This window comes from Nycticebus coucang, chromosome 2 (assembly GCF_027406575.1).
Source record: "Nycticebus coucang isolate mNycCou1 chromosome 2, mNycCou1.pri, whole genome shotgun sequence".
In the NCBI taxonomy this organism is placed as follows: domain Eukaryota; kingdom Metazoa; phylum Chordata; class Mammalia; order Primates; family Lorisidae; genus Nycticebus; species Nycticebus coucang.
In genome coordinates, this window is record NC_069781.1 from 80,531,891 (window position 1) to 80,553,618 (window position 21,728).

A 21,728-nucleotide genomic window follows, 5' to 3' on the forward strand; every position below is an offset into this window, starting at 1 on the left:
TGGGGTCTAATCTTGGAGAGACACCTCCCCAACTCTGAGGATGGCTAGAGGCAATGGTGAAAAACAATCATGAGGCGAAATCAACAGAAAAACTCTGGCAATATGAATAATCAGAGTAGATCAACTGCCCCAAGGATCAATGGGGCAGACATAGCACAAGATCCCATGCACAAACAAATAGCTGAGATGTCAGAAATTGAATTCAGAATCTGGATGGCAAATAAGATAGAACTAGAATTCCAAGCAGTAACCCAAAAGATATCTCAAGAATTCAATGAATTCAAAGACCAAATGACCAAAGATTTTGACACATTGAGACAAGAATTTACATCCCTCAAATATCTGAAAAACACAGAAGAATCCCTCAGTAAAAGAATGGAGCAAGCAGAAGAAAGGATTTATGACATTGAACACAAAGCTTTTGAATGCTCCCAAACTCTGAAAAAGGAAGAGAAATGGAGGGCAAAAACAGATCTCTCTCTCAGAGAGCTCTGGGATAATTCAAAGAAAACCAATATTCATCTTATAGGGATCCCCGAAAGTGATGAAGTGGCTTCACAAGGCACAGAGTCTCTTCTCCATGTGATTATGAAGGAGAACTTTCCAGACATGCCAAGACATTCTGAAATTCAGATAGCAGACACTTTCAGAACTCCAGCATGACTCAACCCAAATAAGACATCCCCCAGACACATCATAATCAATTTCACTAAAGTTAATATGAAGGAGAAAATTCTGAAAGCAGCCAGATGAAAGAAAACCATCACCTACAAGGGGAAGAATATTAGAATAACTGCAGATCTCTCTGCTGAAACCTTTCAAGCTAGAAGAGGATGGTCGTTGCTTTTAATCTCCTAAAACAAAATAACTTTCAACCCAGGATCCTGTACCCAGCTAAACTGAGTTTCATTTATGACAGAGAAATTAAATACTTTAATGACATTCACATGTTGAAGAAATTTGCCATAACTAAACAGCTGTCCACGATATTCTCAGACCTATCCTTCATAAACACTAGCATAACCCTCCACCACAAAAGTAAACCCACCCAGAAAATTTTGATCAAATTCCAACTTCCACAGTCACAAAAGGATTAAAAATGTCCACCGGACTCTCAAAAGGCTTATCAATATTCTCAATTAATGTGAATGATTTAAATTGTCCTCTAAAGAGGCACAGGTTGGCTGACTGGATACAAAAACTCAAGCCAGATATCTGCTGCATACAAGAATCTCATCTTACACTAAAGACAAATATAGACTCAAGGTGAAGGGATGGTCATCTATACTCCAGGCAAATGGAAAGCAGAAAAAAGCAGGCTTTGCAATCCTGTTCACAGACGCAATAGGCTTCAAACCAACTGAAATAAGGAAGGATAAGGATTGACACTTCATATTTGTTAAAGGTTATACTCAATATGATGAGATTTCAATTATTAATATTTATACACCCAACAAGAATGCATCTCAATTTATAAGAGAAACTCTGACAGACATGAGCAACTTGATTTCCTCCAGTTCCATACTAGTTGGAGATTTTAACACCCCTTTGGCAGTGCTGGATAGATCCTCCAGAAAGAAGCTAAGCAAAGAAATTTTACATTTAAACTCAACCATTCAACATCTGGACTTAACAGACATCTACAGAACATTTTATCCCAACAAAACTGAATACACATTCTTCTCATCAGCCCATGGAACATACTCCAAAATCGACCACATCCTAGGCCACAAATCTAACCTCAGCAAATTAAAAAAACTAGAAATTATTACTTGCATCTTCTCAGACCATCATGGAATAAAAGTTGAACTCAATAACAACAGGAATCTGCATACCTATACAAAAACATGGAAGCTAAACAACCTTATGCTGAAAGATAGATGGGTTATAGATGAAATTAAGAAGGAAATCACCAAATTTTTGGAACAAAACAACATTGAAGACAGAATTATCAGAACCTCTGGGATACTGCAAAGACAGTCCTAAGAGGGAAATTTATGGCACTGCAAGCCTTCCTCAATAAAATGAAAAGAGAGGAAGTTAATAACTTAATGGGACATCTCAAGCAACTGGAGAAGGAAGAGCATTCCAATCCCTAACCCAGCAGAAGAAAAGAAATAACCAAAATCAGAGCAGAATTAAATGTAATTGAAAACAAAAGAATTACACAACAGATCAATAAATTCAAAAGTTGGTTCTTTGAAAAGATAATAAAATAGATAAACCTTTGGTGAACCTAACCAGGAAAAAAAGAGTAAAATCCCAAATTTCATCAATCAGAAATGGTAACGATGAAATAACAATAGACCCCTCAGAAATTCAAAAAATCCTTAACTAATACTACAAGAAACTCTACTCTCACAAATATGAAAATCTGAAAGACATCAACCAATACCTGGAAATATGCCACCTACCAAGACTTAGCCAGAACGAAGTGGAAATGTTGAACAGGTCTATGTCAAGTTCTGAAATAACATCAACTATACAAAATCTCCCTAAAGAGAAAAGCCCAGAACCAGATGGCTTTACGTCAGAATTCTACCAAACCTTTAAAGAGGAACTAGTACCTATATTACTAAACCTCTTCCAAAATCTAGAAAAAGAAGGAATATTGCCCAACACATTCTATGAAGTAAACATCACCTTGATCCCCAAACCAGGGAAAGGCTCAACAAGAAAAGAAAATTATAGACCAATATCACTAATGAATATTGATTACTCACTAAGATCTTAATGAACAGAATCCAACAACACATCAAAAAAATTATACACCATGACCAAGTGGGATTTATCCCAGGCTCTCAATCAATATACGTGTATCTATAAATGTAATTCATCACATAAACAAACTAAAAAGCAAAGACCATATGATTCTCTCAATTGATGCAGAAAAATCTTTTGATAATATCCAGCATCCCTTCATGATCAGAACACTTAAGGAAATTGGTATAGAAGGGACATTTCTTAAACTGATAGAGACCATCTACAGCAAACCCACAGCCAATATCATATTGAATGGCGTTAAATTGAAATCATTTCCACTTAGATCAGGAACCAGGCAAGATTGCCCATTGTCTCCATTACTCTTTAACATTGTAATGGAAGTTCTATCCATTGCAATTAGGGAAGAAAAAGCGATCAAGGGTATACACATGAGGTATCAAACTTCACTCTTCACAGATGATATGATCAAACTTTCACTCTTTGCAGATGATATGACCATATATCTGGAAAACACTAGGATTCTACTATGAAACTTTTAGAAGTGATCAAGGAATAAGCAATGTCTCAGGCTACAAAATCAATACCCATAAATTTGTAGCCTTTATATATCAACAATAACCAAGCCGAAAAAACAGTCAAGGACTGTATTCCTTTCACAGTAGTGCCAAAGAAGATGAAATATTTGGGAGTATACCTAACAAAGGATGTGAAAGATCTCTACAAAGAAAACTATGAAACTTTAAGAAAAGAAATAGCTGAAGATGTTAACAAATGGAAAAACATACCATGCTCATGGCTGGGAAGAATCAACATTGTTAAAATGTCTATACTACCCAAAACAATATATAATTTTAATGCATCCTATTAAAGCTCCATTGTCATATTTTAAAGATCTTGAAAAAATAATACTTCATTTTATATGGAATCAGAAAAAAACTCGAATAGCCAAAACATTCCTGAGCAATAAAAACACAACAGGAGGAATCATGCTACCAGACCTGAGACTGTACTATAAATCGATAGTGATCAAAACAGCATGGTACTGGCACAAAAACAGAGAAGTAGATGTCTGGAACAGAATAGAGAACCAAGAGATGAATCCAGCTACTTACTGTTATTTGATCTTTGAGAAGCCAATTAAAAACATTCAGTGGGGAAAAGATTCCCTATTTAACAAATGGTGCTGGATGAACTGGCTGGCAACCTGTAGAAGACTGAAACTGGACCCACACTTTCACCATTAACTAAGATAGTCTCTCACTAGATAAAAGATTTAAACTTAAGACATGAAACTATAAAAATACTTGAAGAAAATGCAGGGAAAACTCTAGAAGGAATTGGCCTGGGTGAATATTTTATGAGGATGACTCCCCAGGCAATTGAAGCAGTATCAAAAATACATCACTGGGACCTGATCAAACTAAAAAGCTTCTGCACAGCCAAGAACATAGTAAGTAAAGCAAGCAGACAGCCCTCAGAATGGGAGAAAATATTTGCAGGTTATACCTCCGATAAAGGTTTAATAACCAGAATCCACAGAGAACTCAAACATATTAACAAGGAAAGAACAAGTGATCCCATCTCAGGGTGGGCAAGGGACTTGAAGGGAAACTTCCCTAAGAAGACAGACGCACAATCTACAAACATGAAAAAAAAGCTCATCATCCTTAATCATCAGAGAAATGCAAATCAAAACTACTTTGAGATATTACCTAACCCCAGTAAGAGTAGTCCACATAACAAAATCCCAAAACCAGAGATGTTGACGTGGATGTGGAGAAAAGGGTACACTTCTACACTGCTGGTGGGAAGGCACACTAATATGTTCCTTGGAAGGATGTTTGGAGAATACTTAGAGATCTAAAAATAGACCTGCCATTTGATCCTATAATTCCTTTACTAGGTTTATACCCAGAAGACCAAAAATCACAATATAACAAAGACATCTGTACCAGAATGTTTATTGCAGCCCAATTCATAATTGCTAAGTCATGGAAGAAGCCCAAGTGCCCGTCGACCCACAAATGGACTAGCAACTGTAGTACACGTATACCATGGAATATTATGCAGCCTTAAAAAAAGATGGAGACTTTACCTCTTTCATGTTTACATGGATGGAGCTGGAACATATTCTTCTTAGCAAAGTATCTCAGGAATGGAAGATAAAGTATCCAATGTACTCAGCCCTACTGTGAAGCTAATTTATAGTTTTCACATGAAAGCTATAACCCAACTATAGCAGAAAATATGGGGAAAGGGCCAAGGAAGGGGAAGGGAGGGGGGAGGTTAGGGTGGAGGGAGGGTAATGGGTGAGGCCACATTTAAGGTGCACCTTAGAATGGGTACAGGTGAAACCTACTAAAGGCAGAATACAAATGTCTACATACAACTAAGAAAATGCCATGAAGGCTACATTGAACAGTTTGATGAGAATATTTCAGATTGTATATGAAACCAGCACATTGTACCCCTCTTGATTGCACTAATGTACACAGCTATGATTTAACAATAATAATAAAAAAAAAGAACAGTGGAGATTGTGGTGAATGGCACTGGGAAGCAGATTTGTAGTTAATAAAGATAGAGCCTAGACTGTAGGGTGGCTAGTTTGTGGGAGATAACCAGAATAAGACATCTGGGAGGAGCTCTTCTGGGTTGTGAACAAATATCAAGTCCTGACCTCAGAAACCATTTCCTAAAAGGAGTCATAATTGGAATGAATTAGTTCATAAAGCTATTTATGCTTCCAGGCTATTTTGAAAACAGTAAAGCAATCAGGCAGCTATTAGTGGAGTTCAACAGAGAAAGAAAGACGGAGAGCCTTACCAGTACCAGGTCATCCAGTTATCCCAGAATGACTGTAGGCAAGCCCAAAGCCATGTCTCCCTGGGGAGCAATATCAGAGGCTTAACAATGTAAGTGTAGATGTGCGTAAAGGTGAAACTTCACTAAAGTAACCCAATCAGTCAAAAAAACAAAAAACAAGCACATAACAATAACAGCCCAAGGGAAGGGGGTCTCTAGTATTCACAATTGCTAAAATATATTATCTCAAATATCCAATTTGCAACAAAAAATCATGAGACAAACAAAGAAACAGGAAAGTGTGACCTATTCGTAGGAAAAAAAGCAAGCAGCAGAAACTGCCAGTGGGAGCAACCAGATGTTAAATTTAAAAGAAAAATACTTCACTCTTCAAAGTTCTTTTCAACTTTCCCTTATAGTACTTGTTGACTATCGGTCTCGTGCCACCTCTTAACGGTTTCACGCCCTCTTGAACTCTCTTCAAAGTTCTTGATACTTCAAAATAGTCATTAAAAATATTTTCATAGAACTAAATGAAAGCATTAAAGCAAAGGAAGCTATGATGACAGAGCTGCATCAGAGAGAAAATTATCAATAAAGAAATAGTAATTATATATGTATATATAAAAAGAACTGATGGAAATTCTGGAATCAAGTAGTTCAAGAATTAAAATAAATAACTCAACCGTAGAGGGGCTTAACAGTAGATTCGAACTGGCAGAAGAATTATCAGGTAAGCTGAAGAACAGGGAGAAAAAAAGTGAAGAAAAATTACCACTGCTTCAAAGAAATAGAAAACATCATTAAATGTACCAATATAATGGAAAACCATAAAGACAGGTGGGAGAGAGAAGAAGAAAAGAAGGAAAAGAAATTATGGCTGGAAGCCTCCCAAACTTATTGAAAAACAATAACCTACATATTCAAGAAGCTCCAGGAACTCCAAGTAAGGTAAACACAAAGAAATACAAAATAGATACATCATACTAAAAATGCTAAAAATGAAAGACAGAGAAAATCTTAAAAGCAGCAAAAGAGCAACTTATCACTTTCAAGGGAACCCCAGTAAGATTAACAGTAAACTTGTCAGTCAAAACAATGGAGATCAGAAGGCAGCAGAATGATACATTCAAAGTACTCAAGGGAAAATAACCCTGTTAACCAAGAAATATACACCTCAAAATGATCTTTGCAAAATGAAGAAATAGAGAGTTTCCAGGGTAACAAAAACAGAGAGAATTTTGTGTCAGCAGACCTTTATTACAAGAAATGCTAAAGAAAGTTCTTCAGATGGAAAGCAAATGACTGTGGTTGGTAATTCAAACCCATACCAAAAACTCAAAGAGCAATAGTTAAGGTAATTATATAATTACAAAGAATAGTATAAATGTATATACATTTTTACTTTCTTATGGATATAGAAAGCAGTTCTGACATAGTGCTGGATTAAGCTTGCTAATACTTTTTATGGGTTTCTCTGTGCATATTCATCAGGAATTTTATTTCATAATTTTTTTTACTTGTATACTTTTTTCTGGCATTAGTATCAGGGTAACGAAGTTCTCATTGAATGAACTGGAAAGTAGTCCCAATAAATTTCTTTTATTTGTTGAAGGGGTTCACAAAGATTTGATATTAATTATTTGCTAAATATTTAGTAGATTTTACCAGTCATGGAATAGGATTCTGGACTTCTCTATGTGAAAAGATTTCATATTCATTTATTCATTTTATAAATTACATGTCTACTTATATATTAAATTTCTTTTAAAATTTCTTTTGGAAAAGTAACTGCACAAATAATATGTTAAAAATGTTTTGCTGGACCTATAATTTACAGAAATACAATATTGTGCAATATATTTACCAATAACAGCATAAGAGGTGGGTAGGTTTGAAGCTGTATTGGCTAAAAAAATTACTACAGATGATAAAATAATAAATATAATGCTATACTTTGGGGGATCTATAACATTAATGATAAATAAAAATCATACCACAAAAAAGGAAAAGGAATAGAGCTATATATAGGTAAAACTAGAATGAAGTTGGTTTAATATTGAATTTTTGATAAATTAATATATATATGGCAATGCACTATAGCAACTAATAAAATAAAAATCAAAAAAATAGTAAAAAATTATTATTATTATTATTTTTCAAAAGCAAAAGAAGCCATTTTATTGTAAGTTCGAACTTGGACTCCCAGGGTGTCCGTTACAATGGATCCAAGCCAGGAGCCCGGAGTTGCAGAGCAAGGGGTTTTTATGGTCCCGCGCAGCAGGTGGGCGTTCACAGCTTGAAACAAAGGGGGCGCTTCTGGATTGGTTAGGTGGGTTGGGCAGTTGTCTCATGATTCAGGCATGCCTGGAAAGTGAAACTAAATGGCGGGGGCATGGGGGGGTGAAACTTAACTCCTAAGATGGTGCTGGTTTGGTTCTTTCACTTCCCCCTCTACTTGTAAATTAAAGGCCCAATCATGGGCCTTGCCCCTACACCTGTGTATCCATCATCTCTTGTTCTGCTAAGGGTCGGTACTGACTTTTAAGAACTATTAATTGTACAGCCCCTACACGTTCTCTCACAAATGTAATGAGCCTGTAGATAATACAAGGGCCTATAGTTAGAAGTAACAGTAATATTATTAGAGGTCCTGCCACTGCTGATATCAGAGTTGTTAACCAGGGGGACCAATTGAACAGGGACTCATACCAGCTCTGACCATTTTCTCTTTCTATTTTACATCGGCACAGGCTTTCTCGGCCAAGTGTCATGGATTCTTTCATGACCCCCGAATGATTAGCGTAGAAACAACACTCTTCCCCTAGGGCGGCACATAGCCCATCTTGCTGGAGGAACAGTAAGTCCAGTCCCCTCCGGTTTTGTAAGACTACTTCAGATAGGGAAGTCAAAGAGTCTTGAAGGAGAGTGATAGATTTCTCTAATTGCTGAATATTTAGATCAATTGCATCCCGGAGGGCACCATAATTCTTGTTCTGGAGGACTAGGGCCGACACTCCAGTCCCAGCCCCTGCTATCCCTAGCCCTAATAAAGTGGCAGTAGTGAGAGTGGTGATTATCTCCCGTTTCTTTCATGGGGCTGGGCTCAAGGTACCTGAATATTTCTGAAGTATTTCATTTTCTTTATGATAGGTTGTCGTTGGTATAAGCTGTACCAGGACACAACAATCATTATTCTGATTTAAAATCCCCTCATGTATACACAGAGCCAAACCTGTTGAACAAGCCCACCAGGTATCGCTCGGGGGTATCAGATACCCGGCTCTATCCCATGGGCTAGTAGCATTATATAAATGCTGGTGGGAAATCGGTACCTTTCCAACACACAAGCCCTTTCCCACTACTGTCTGAACAGTGAGTCTAGGGTGGTTTTGATGCCATTGGCAGGCTGTGGCGTCTCCAGTTGTGTATTGCCCTTAGATGGCAACAGCTTCATAATAAGGAGGTTTTACACTGAGACAGAGCCAACAGGCTGCAGTTAGGTCTGGCCAGGTTAAATTTAACACTTGATATGTACTGGTAAGCAGGTCCCATGTTGGGTCCAGGTATGCAAATTGACCCTTACTTTCACTGGCACTGGATGACGATGGGGACATCATAGGGGCACGAGTGTTCAACCTGGAAAATACTTGAACACTAGCTGGGTAAGGGAGGATTCTATTAGGCCCAACTCGGGCGGGTTTATCAGGAACTGGTCTGTATTCCACTTTTGTCTTAATGAACCCTCCCTTGTCATGTACGGCACCGTTAAAGCCTGCCACTCGAGTGTGGCTGTATAAACGGAGTCCCCAAATTTTTTCCTCTTTCCCAGGTGGTGTAGCTATTTTTCCCAAGGCTAGTGAATTGAATGCGCACTGGGTCACATAATCTTAATTCCCCAAGGAGCCCTGTACGCCGGCAGTTGTCTCTACCAACCGTATGTGACCATGGACCAGGACTTCTCTTTACTGTAATTAAGTCTGGGGTATTCGGTGGTGTCCGCCAGATCTGACCCGTGGATACACAGCTCCAATGTTGACAGAAAAAATAGTTCTTTCCCCCACACTTGTCTGTTTTATGACCTGGGCACACATAATATAAGCTGTGTTGAGGGCTCCAGGTACTGTGCGTGAGCCCCACTACTTGATCTAGGTCTATATATAAATTTGGGTACCAAGTGTTTTTAGGATGGATACCCCATGTAGCATTCAACAGCATCCAGTCAGCAGTTCAAACAAAGGTGCCCCCAAACCTCCCCCGCACAGGTCCCCCATAGACATACCAGGTGACATTATGCGGCTGATGGGGATTAGGGTAAGGAAAGGCATTCAAAGGGGTACATACAATCAATATTAACAGCGAGTAGGTGGGGAGCGCTTTAGTTTGAGTTTTAAAGGATCGCCTTCGGCCTGCTGGATTCTCCATTGTGGAATGAAGTCTTCTTGGATGGCCAACGGGTCTGCAAGTTTCACGTAGGTGTGGTGTACCCAGGAGGTGATGCTGTCTACTTTGAGAGCGGTGGGTGTTGCCAGGATCACGACATATGGGCCCTTCCACCGGGGTTCCAAAGTCTCTTGGCGATGCCTTTTTACGTAGACCCAATCACCAGGCCAGAACTTGTGGGGCTCAGGTACGGGACCAGCCTCCTAAGTAGCCCGCAGGTGGCGCCAACACTCTTTCTGTACCTGCACGTATCGGCTCTTCGGGTCAGATGTCCTCAGGGGGGTCCTGGGGGATTTTCCTGGCCGATGCACCAAATGTTGTGCCCAGATCTTGAAATCCCCCACAAAGACCACCGAGGAGCCAAAACCGATGCAAAAGCAAAAGATGCCATTTTATTGCAAGTTCAAACTTGGACTCCCCGGGTCTCCATTACAACAGATCCAAGCCAGGAGCCAGTAAAAAATTATTAAAGAAACCAAAATGCTACTTTAGAAAATATCCACATTGTGTGAAAGAATGTAGTAAACCATGAATAGAAGAACAAAAAGGGCATAAGACATGTTGAAAATGTATTAGAGTTCTCCAGAGAGACAAAGCCAAAAGTGTATATACGTATACGTATACACACACACACACACACACAGATATGAGAAGGGATTTATTGGGGGAATTGGCTCAAGCAATTATGGAAGCTAAGAAGCCCCAGGACAAGCTGTCTGCAAGCTGGAATGCCTGGGATGCTGGTAGCATGGCTCAGAACTGGGGAGGTTGATGGTGTAATTCTCAGTCCAAAGTCATGAGAATCTGGAGTATAGTGGGGTCACGGAGTTGCTGGCTTAACTCCTGCAGTTCTGAGCCCAGGGAGCCTAGGGTTCTGATGTCCAAGGGTAGGGCCTTTCCTCTGTTTTGTTTTATTGGGCCCCCCTGTTGACAGGATGGTGTCCACTCACTTTGAGGGTGGATCTCCCCCACTTGTCTACTCATGCTCTCATGCCAATATCCTCTGAAAATGATACTTTATCATTTCTCTAGGTACTCCTTAATCCAGTCAAGTTGATACCTAAAATTAACCACTAAAGGAAGCAAAAAGTGAAATGGTAGCTGTAAATCGACTATAGTTACGTGCTTAAAAACAAGCAGACATTGTGAGAAATTTATCATTAAGTGATTTGGTCACTGTGCAAACATCACAGAGTATATTTATTCAAACCTAGATGGTACAGCCTATTACACACATAGGCTACATAGCTCCTGGGCTATAAACCTGGACAGCATGTACAAGTACAGAACTGAATATTGTAGATGATTGTAACACAATGGTAAATATTTTTGTATTTATACATAGAAAAGGTGCAGTAAGAACATGTTACAAAAGATAAAAAAAAATGGTACACCTGTAGAGATAGAATAGAGCTGGCAAGACCAGAATTTGTGCTGGGAGAGTCAGTGAGTGACTGATGAGTAATGTGATAAGTACATTGTACAGCTGTATAAAATATTTTCCTTCCTTAATTTTTTTTGCTTTTATAACTTTTTTGTTCAAAACTAAGACACAAACACACACCTTAACCTAGGCTTACAGTGGGTCAGGATCATCACTATTACTGTGTTCCTCCTCCACAGTTTGTCCCACGGGAAGGTCTTCAGGGACAGTAACATGCGATTGGCATCTCCTGTAATACTCATGCCTTCTTACCTCGAAAGACCTGCCCAAGGCTCTTCTAAAGTAGGTATCACTAATTTCAGACATAATGAACCTGTAGTTAAATTTCCATGGCACACTTAAATAATGTTGATTAAAAAAAAAACAGTTAAAAAATATATTTACTGTGTTTTGAACTTCTTTTGAAAATAGTTTAATTAATGACCTTTAAAAACTTTTGCAGCACACTGGTTGAAAATAACTGCTACAGTGGTTTGCTTGTTTTGTTTCTGTTTTTTATCATAGTTTGCTCACAAGCAAATAGTACACCATAACATTCCTCTCTATTAAAGAAATCTTTTGGTGTTACAGTTTGTATTTTTAAACTCTTTAAGGTTGAGGTTGTCAAAAGCTTTTGCTAAAACCTTCACTGTAAAATTTTGAGGGTTCGTTTTCTTCCCTGTGGTTTTCTTTTCTCTTGCCTCTTCTTCATCTGTATGTTCCTGTTCCCGTTCCAGCAACTTCTCATTAGTCAATTCCCAAGGAGCTGTCTCTTTAGGAGCTCCCATTGTATAGACATCTATACCTAAGTTAATGTTGTTTTCCATCTTAACCACAGTCTTGGTGATTTTGGTAACCTCTTATTCTTGGCAAATTGCTTGAAGTCATGGACAAACTGTTTGACTGTCCTCTTTCAGATGTCATTTGTGCACTCTTTAGTGACATCGCAAACCCAAGCTCAGCTCTTGGTGCAGTCACAGATGTAGTAGTTCTTCCAGAATTGCATCAGTGCCTTCATCAGTTGCAGAAATAGCCTATACTCAAAAGTCCTCCTCAGGTTGGAAGCCTTAGAAACTGTTATAGCTCCTTGACCCAGGGAGCCTTTGATTGGATCAAAGAAGTGGTGTTTGGAGGGAGAAATACCATTTTACTATTGGAATGAAGGTTGTCAGTAAAAGGAGGATATGTGGGAAGATGATCAACAACAAGCAAAATTTTGAAAGTTATGTTACTCTCCAAACAGTCTTCTCCATTTTGCTGACATAGCCAGTCAGGAGGGCATCTCAGAGGAAGAGGTGGGCAACTGCCTATTACTTCTGTAGTGCACTGGTGGTATGTGTTTATTGATATGCTCAAAGGCCCTAGGTTCTCACTAGATCACAAAGGGTTTCAATTTGTAGGCTGCAACATTGCCTCTAAGCAAGACTGTGTTACTTGTCCTTCAAAGCCTTGAAGCCTGGCATTGACATGGCCTCCTTGTGGATGAAAGTCCTTTCAGGGCTTGTTTCCAGAATAAGGAGATTTCATCCACGTTGAAGATCTGCTCTGGCAAGTAATCTTCTTCCACAATCAGCTTATCTAGAGTTTCCAAAAATTCATCAGATGTCTTCACATCACCACCCACAGACTCACCACTCACTTTCACATTATGGAATGAATAAATATTCTAGAATCATGTAAACTACCCTGAGCTAGCAGTAAATCAATATTATAGTTGGACCTAGTGTTTTCTTTCAACATTGCAACTTTTTGTTTTGCCCATGATCATCATGGTGCTGAGAGGGATACGCTTCCGTGTCTAGTATTCAATTCAGCATGATAGAACTGTCTCCCTATCTGATAAAGTCCCTTTTCAAATTTTTGTTCATCTCATTGCCTTCATTGAAGCAGATCCTTTAATAGCTTCTATCCCTTTGTTCTTCAAGATTGTAGCTATGGTGGAATGGGATATACCTTACTGGAGAACAATAACCATCACTATTTCCAACTTTGTAGTTGTTAATTTTAATTTTGTTTCAGGATCAACCATTTGATGTGGACTTTTACTGGTAACATTATTCATGGTTTTGTATGCCAAGAGATCATGATGAACAAAGACAACACAAGATTAAATTAAGCACAAGAGAAAATGATGCACCAGAGAAAATGATGTAGTAAGCATGAGATGTATGACACTGCTGCTGGTGTAACATGGCAGACAGCTTTACAGTAAAGATTTTTATGAGTATACCCTAAAATAATGATAAAAAGTATGGTATAGTAAATACATAAACCAGGTCATTTATTATCATTATCAAGTATTATATAATGTATAAAATTATAGGTGACATAATTGTATGACTGCAACACAATAATTTTTTTTACACCAGCATCACCACAAACATGTGAGTAACATATTGTACTGTAACATTACAGTGGCTATGATGTTACTAACAGGTAGGAATTTTTAAGCTCCATTATAATCTTATGAGACTATAGTCATATATGTGGTTTGTCTTTGCCCAAAAACATCATCATACAGCACATGACTGTATATTAATAATAACATTAAATATAAATGGATTAAACCATCTAATAAAAGGGCAAGAGATTGTTAAGCTGTATTAAAATATTATCAACCTATATGCTACCTATAGGAGACATACTGTACTCAAAGATAGAAACAAATTGAAAGTAAAAGGATGAAAAAAATATATCATGTAAACAGCAACCACAAAAACCTGGAATGAATATATTAATATCAAACAAAATATACTTTACACACAAAGTATTGCTATAGAAAAAGAGGGATATTGCATAATGTTAAAAGGAAAAACCTACTAGGAAGATACAGCTATTATAAATACATACATACTTAATAACAGTACCAAAATGCATGAAGCAGAAACAGAGGAGAGAGAAATAGATAATTCAAAATAAAAGTTGAAGATACCAATACTCAATTTTCAATAATTTGTAGAACAAATGTACAAGAGATCAATGATGAAGAATACTTGAACAACACTATAAACCAGCCTAGCATGATAGACATCTGTAGAACACTCTATTCAATAATAAAATATATATTCTTCTCAAATGCACATGAAACATTTTCAAGATAAAACATAAACTAGGTCATAAAACAAACCTCAGTAAGTTTAGGAGGACAGAAATATCACAGAGTATGTTTTCCTACCCCAGTGAAATGAAATTAGAAACCAATCATGGGGAAAAAACTTGAAATACCTAAAAACATGTGGAACTTAAATAACACATGCCTAACTAAATAACCAATGAGTCATAGAAGAAATCAAAAAGGAGATCAGAAGATACTTTGAGATGAATTAAAATGAATACAGCATGCAAAAACTTATTAGACAGAGAAAATCAATGCTTGGAGAGAAATTTGTTTTAATAACTATAATTGCCTAGATTAAGAAAGACCGCAAATTAATAACTTAACCTTCTTCTTTAAGGTACTAAAAAAAGAAGAACAAACTAAAACTAAAGCAAGCAGGAGGAAGGACATAATAAAAGTTAAAGTGAAAATTAATTAAATAGATAATAGAAAAATAATAGAATGGAATTAAAAGTTGATTCTTTGAAAGAATAATGAAATTGATAAACCTTTAGCTGATTGACCAAGATAAAAAGGAGATGATTCAAATTATTAGCATCAGTAAAGAAAGGGGGGTAGTTACTACTATACTGACCTTATAAAGTTAGAAAGAAAACTATGAATAGCTGAAAGCCTAAAAAATTAAATAGATGAAATGGGCAAGTCCTAGAGAGACACAGCTACTAAATATGACTCAAGAATAAATAGATAATCTGAATAGACATGAAGTAAATGAAGAGACCAAGTTAGTAATCAAAAAACTACTTACAAAGTCCAGGCCCAAATGGCATCACTAGGAAGATACAGCTATTATCTTCCCAACTCATTGTAAATGAATAGTATTACTCCTAACCAAACCAGAAAAAAGACATCACAAGAAAGAGACTAACTTTATGTTAATATATATTTTTTATTATTGTTTCAGATTAATTTGAGGGTACAAAGAATTAGCTTACAATGTTTGCATTTGTTAGGTAGAGTCTCTCTTATAATTGTGTCCCACCCCCAAGAAGTGTGCCATACACCCTATGTTAATACAGATGCAGAAATCTTAACAAAATCCAAACAGAATGCCAGAACATATAAAAAGAATTATACACCCTAAAAAAATGAGATTTATTCCAGTAATACAAGATTGTTTGGGCAGCATCTGTAGCACAGTGGTTATGGCGCCAACCACATGCACCAAGGGTGGTAGGTTCAAACCCAGCCCAGGCCAGCTAAACATCATGGACAACCACAACAAAAAAATAGCTAGGCGTTGTGGCAGGCACCTGTAGTCCCAGCTGCTTGGGAGGCTGAGGCAAGAGAATCGCTTAAGCCTAAGAGTTTGAGGTTTCTGTGAACTGTGATGCCACGGTATTCTACCGAGGACGACATAGTGAGACTCTGTCTCAAAAAAAAAAAAAAAAAGAATAGATTGTTTACCATCTGAAAATCAATTAATATATCATATTAACAGAATAAAAATATAAAAACCACACAATCATCCCAGTCAACGTAGAAAAAGCATTTGACAAAGCCCAACATGCTTTCATGGTAAAAACACTCAACAAGGGCTGGGCGTGGTGGCTCATGCTTGTAACCCCAGCACTCCAGGAGGCTGAGGCTGAGGCAAGCGGATTGCTTGAGCACAAGAGTTTGAGGTTACTATGAGCTATGATGATGTCACTGCAGCAACCCAGGATGACAGAGTAAGACTCTGTCTCAAAAAAAAAAAAAGATGACAGAACTGTGTTGATAGTTCAGGTGCATACTTTGATGAATTGTATTGCTTCCTGTTTGAGATACAATAAATTACACTTCCGATTCAAACACTTCATATTTAATGACCATAGAAAGTGGATTAGGGTTGATTAAGGCTGGGGAGGGAATAGATGGATATGAAGGCAATACTTAAAGGTGTGGGGTTTCTTCTGGTGTGATGAACTTGTCCTAAAACTGACTGTGGTGATGATTGTACATGGCTATGAATGTTCTACAAACCATTGAAATGTAGACTTTAAATGAGTGACTTGTATGGTATGTGAATTATATCTCAGTAAAGTTGTTTTAAACATAAGTTAAAGGGTTGCTGAAAGAGGGAAGAGAGATATAGGAATAAAATAGTAAAATAATGCAGTACTCACACTTTGAAAAATGTTGAGTGCCAGTGAGCAAAGGATATCATTGAGTTACCTATGATGTTTATTAACATTCTGAACTCACACTGACAATGATAAATATGCACGCAGATTTATCTCCCTAGTACTTTGAAAGAGAAGAAATTAAACAACAGAGACTATGAAGCTCTCTTGTATTTAAGGGCCCACTGTCTTTGCAGGGATCCAGAGTATTTGCACATCTTCCTTAAAACTCATTGTCCTTGGAATTCTAATAGCAATTAAGAACTGTCACTATTGTGTTTAGAGAAGGAGGCATAGGAAATTATGATTTTACACTGTATATATTCCTATTATTTTATTTTAAAAACCTATGTTGTCCTCTACTAAAAGGTAAACTCCATGATCCATTCATTCAACAAATATTTATTGAATTTTTGCAGTATGCCAAATACTGTTCTAGGGGCTTGGGGCACTTAAAGGAGCAAAACACAAGAATTTTATGTCCTTGTGGAATTTATATTCTACTGAGGGAAAAGAGGCAAAAATCTGTCAACTTAATAAATAAGTAAACCATGGTATGTGTTTGAAGATGGATACTTTCAAGGACAAAAAAGAAAGACCATGAGAACAATGGCTCACGTGTTTCCATCTGTGCTAACCCCAGTGCCCCAAGGGTACCTGGCCAGGGGAAGATACGATAAATACTTACTGAATAAAGGAATGAGTGAATAGATGTAGTTCAAACTGTATGTTTGGTTTCCAAAAGTTTGCAGTTTGCACTTTGGACTGATTTTATTTTCTTTTTAAAAAAAGTTACTGCAGCTATAGAAAGTATTTAACACCCATCTCACTTCCTGTCTGGCTTTGTTCTCTAAGAGGAGGCAGAGTGGAGGCGCCAAATCTCTGGAGCTAGATTGTATGGATTCAATGTCAGCTTTACTACTTATTATTTCCGGAAACTTTAATTATATTTATCTTTATTTATAACAATATTTTAGTTGCATTCATTTTATTTAACTTCAATTTGAGGCTTTGAGTTTTGAGACCTGCCTTGCTACAGATAATTTTCATGTGCGATAATTCCCTTGAATTGTTATAGTCAACCAACATTTATTATGTGTCAGTTATTTGCAAGAATTAACATTGAGTATTGGGTCCCAAGGGTATTAGATAATGATGTGCCCATCATAGGTGATGTTAATGATCCTTTTCTACTGTTAATAGCTATGTAAAAGGTGAACTCTTTGGTCAGCTGGGACTGTCTTATTCCCGTTTAACATCCTCAGACCCTTACACAGTGACTGGCGCAAACAGACGTAAAGCAAACGTTTAATGAATAAATAAAAAGTTGTTATCCAGTAATAACCAGTTATATCTGCAAAAAGCATACCATTGCAAGCGATTGGACATTCTGTTGGTGTATCTCTGGGCTGTCTCAGGTTGTCATGCATGGGCATGAATTCCCTTTCAGATCAACAAAGTCTGCACCAAGGAGGGCCAGGTGACCTGTAGCTTGGCAGCAGCCCAGGGACATGCTAGTCTATCTTGGACGTCAGCCAGCCTGGGGCAAAGTTGAGAGAGTAACTCTCTGCTTCCTGGGATGTACTATTACAACCCCCTTGTGCGCTGGTTGTTCCTGTGGGTTTTGGTTACATTCTCTTATATCATCATCATCTTCATCATCTTTTTTTTCTGCCCTGTTGTAAAATTAAAACAACAATAGGGTTAGTTAGGATATCTCAGATAGTAATTTATTAGCTACGATATAATGATACTAGGAAATAGTAAGCTCTTTGGCTGTTTATTTTCATTGTTATGGTCGGAAAGAGTAAGCATAGAGATATTTCAGTTGCTGTGGATACCAAGTCTTTGAGATGATAGAATCCTTTTAATGTAATCCATTTCAGTTAGATTACTTTTCTCTGGAATGTTACATCTATTAAATGTATACTTGTTTTAAACAAAAAATTATATTCCTTTCTCTCAACATCAGGAAGTATTATTTTAATTTTTCCTCCAATTTTTTTTCTCCTGCAGTTTTTCTTTTCCCTGTATCTCCTCTTTCCCACACCAGAAAAGACGACCTGGAGAAATAAACCATACTTCTGCCTGTGTTTATATCCAAGCAGGAACACTGATTTTATTAGTTCACACAACAATTATATGTTAAGTGTTACAACATAATTGTCCCAGATGTGACGTTTAGTTTTTTTTTTTAAACTTAATCTTCAAAATCCAGGTTGACTACAAAAAGGCATCTAACTGTCTTCTCAACAATCCACTGATTCATTGAGTCAGATTTCTTTAAAATAGAATCTTTGGGGGATCTATAATTTTGAACACAGCATTAAATAAATGTTGCAGAGGGGAAAAAACATTGAGTTTCCAAAAGAAAACTTAAAAAGTAGCAACTCATGGTTTAAGGGTGTAAGAAAAACCTATCCCTCTATGTGAAAGTAGTCAAACTCCTTGCTAAGAACATACATTTTAAAAAGTTTAAAATGCTCATGAAATCATCATTCGTCTATTTTTTTAGAGGAATCATTTTAGTGGCTTTATAAAAACATGGTGATTTTTAGAACTCCTATTTTGGGTCCCTCATTCCTAACTCTAACTTAAGTTTATTTTTAAAGAAGGGGTTGGGTTCATTATATAAATTAACAATTTTGCATAATAAACACTGTTTTAGACTGTTGTGCTGGCGTCTGCTTTGTTGAAAAGAAAAGGCTTTTGTGTCATGAGGTCTGGATTTCAGTCCCAGCTCTTCCTTTGTTGTGTGGCCTCAGATGAGTCATTTAAGCTCTTGGGTCTTAATTTCATCATTCAAAAATTAGATGTCAGACTATACTATTTGTCAAAGCTTCTGACATCCTAAAATATCGGCATTGCTTTGAAATTTGATTTCCAGCATCAGGTTTAGAAACTCTATTAAATAGGCTTTTGAGTTCAAACCCAAATAGAAATGAGAAACTCATAGAAGCACAAGCCTTCCAGCAACTCTTATTTCCATCCTGCATAGCATTGAAAATAAGTTTAAGTTTACAGTGGAAAATGGGAATTAGAACACATTCAGGTGGACAGTTTCAAAACCTTTGTTGTTGGTGATACTTTCTCCAGATGGAAAGTTAAGTGATCCTGGCTAATGCTAACATTTGTGTTCCTTTAGTAAATGCCAGACACTGTGTTGAGTGCTTTATGTGGTTTTCAGCTCAATTCTCACAGCAATGCTATGAGGCAGGGATTATGATGTCCATTTTATACATAAAAATGAATACAATAAGGAATAAAAAGATAAATCTTTAGTCCTAAAGGCTTAACTAATAATTGGCAGAGCCAGGATTCAAATCTATGCTATCTGACATTGTATGTCTGGAGTGTATAAATATTATAATTCAGACCCTCAGATTTTGTGTATGTGTGTAGGGTTATACCATGGGTCCTTGAACAACACAGGTTTGTACCGTATAGGTCTGCTTAGGCACAAATTTTTCACTCACCTGCAGATAGAAAATACAGTATTGAAAGGTATGAAAAATCCACTTACGTGGAAGGCTGACTTTTTGCACTCTGGGGTTCCACAAGGCCAACTGTGGGACTCGAATATGTGCAGATTTGGGTACACATGGGTGGCCCTGGAACCAATCCCCTGCATACACCAAGGGAGAACTGTGCGTTCTTCATGTGTCTCAACACAGACTCATTGTTTCCCTCGCACTCCCCAGCCCCGTCCTCCTCTGCCTGCCTGATCTCAGAGGAAGGCACCACAGCTACCAGCGGCACGAGGCAGAAACCTTGGCCTTCCTTTGCATTTCCCTTTCCCTCATTTCACTCCCTACCCACACAACCCATCACTAAGTCCTGTCAACTTATTAAAGTGCCCTCACAATGGATGTATCATGCAGAGTCCTGGAGAAAACCTGATACCTAAGGGACTTTGATGAAGGGATCATTTATAGAGCTGTGAGAAAACTTAAGATAATCTCGGAGAAATGGTGAAGCACTGAGAGACTATGTTAGCATCTGCTATGGGTTGAGTTGTGTCTCCCCCCAAAACATACATTGCAGTCCTAACCCCCTGCACCTTGGAGTGTGACCTTCTTAGGAGATAGGCTGTTTACAGAAGTAATCAGGTTAACGTGGGATCGTTGAGGTGGATACTAACCCAATATGACTGGTATATTTATAAAAAGTGGAAATTTGGACTCCCCAGAGACACCCAGACAGGGACAATGACATTTGAACACAGTGAGATCAGAGTGGGACTTCTGAAAGCCATGGAGCACAAAGATTGCCAGCAACTCACAAGGACAGAGGCACTGATCAGATTCTCCCTCACAGCTTTCGGAAGGGACCAACCCTGATGAGGCCTTGATCTCAGACTTCTAGTCTCCAGAACTGTAAGACAATATAGTTCTTTTGTTTAAGCCACCCAGTGTGGTACTTATTACAGCAGCCTTTGTCCTAAAGCTCTACAAGAAGAGGACAGTATTCCAGAACGCAGGTGTGAGCTGTGATTGTGGAGGAATCAGGAACTTCCCAGGAACTGGGGCTACACAGAAACACATTTTTCTGCATGGATTACCTAGAAATACATAAAATTGAACTTCTTTTCATCAACTACTTGCTTACTTTGAAATAATAGAATTTATACAGGAAAGGTGCAATAAATGTTGATTCTTTTTCTTTGTTAGTTTTCAGAATAACAGCTTTTTCCCCCTAGCAGTCTCCACAGGTGACAATTGTTTTTCTTGCATCTTTATGAGCACATGAATTTTTAATATATTGATGTATTACAATCTACTGCCAGCGTTATCATTTCCTTGCCCACATTGTCCCAGTTTCACACTAAAGGAGCCTTTTCAGGGGGCTCTTTTGACATTTTTAGATGGCCCTGTGAGCTCTGACAGCTTCCTCACTCTCCAGGATGACAACACGCCTAGACTCATGTCAAACATTTCTTGTCCCAGACCTGAGATGAGCCATTTCTCCAAGGAACTGTGGTTTGTTTTAGTGTAGATGCCACAGTCCTGGCATCTCCTTGCTTTTGGTGCTCCATCTTGATTTATTTGGAAATGGCAATTGTCTCTTTGGTGTCTGGTGGGCAGGTCTTGGCAGTTGTCATCTGTCCACT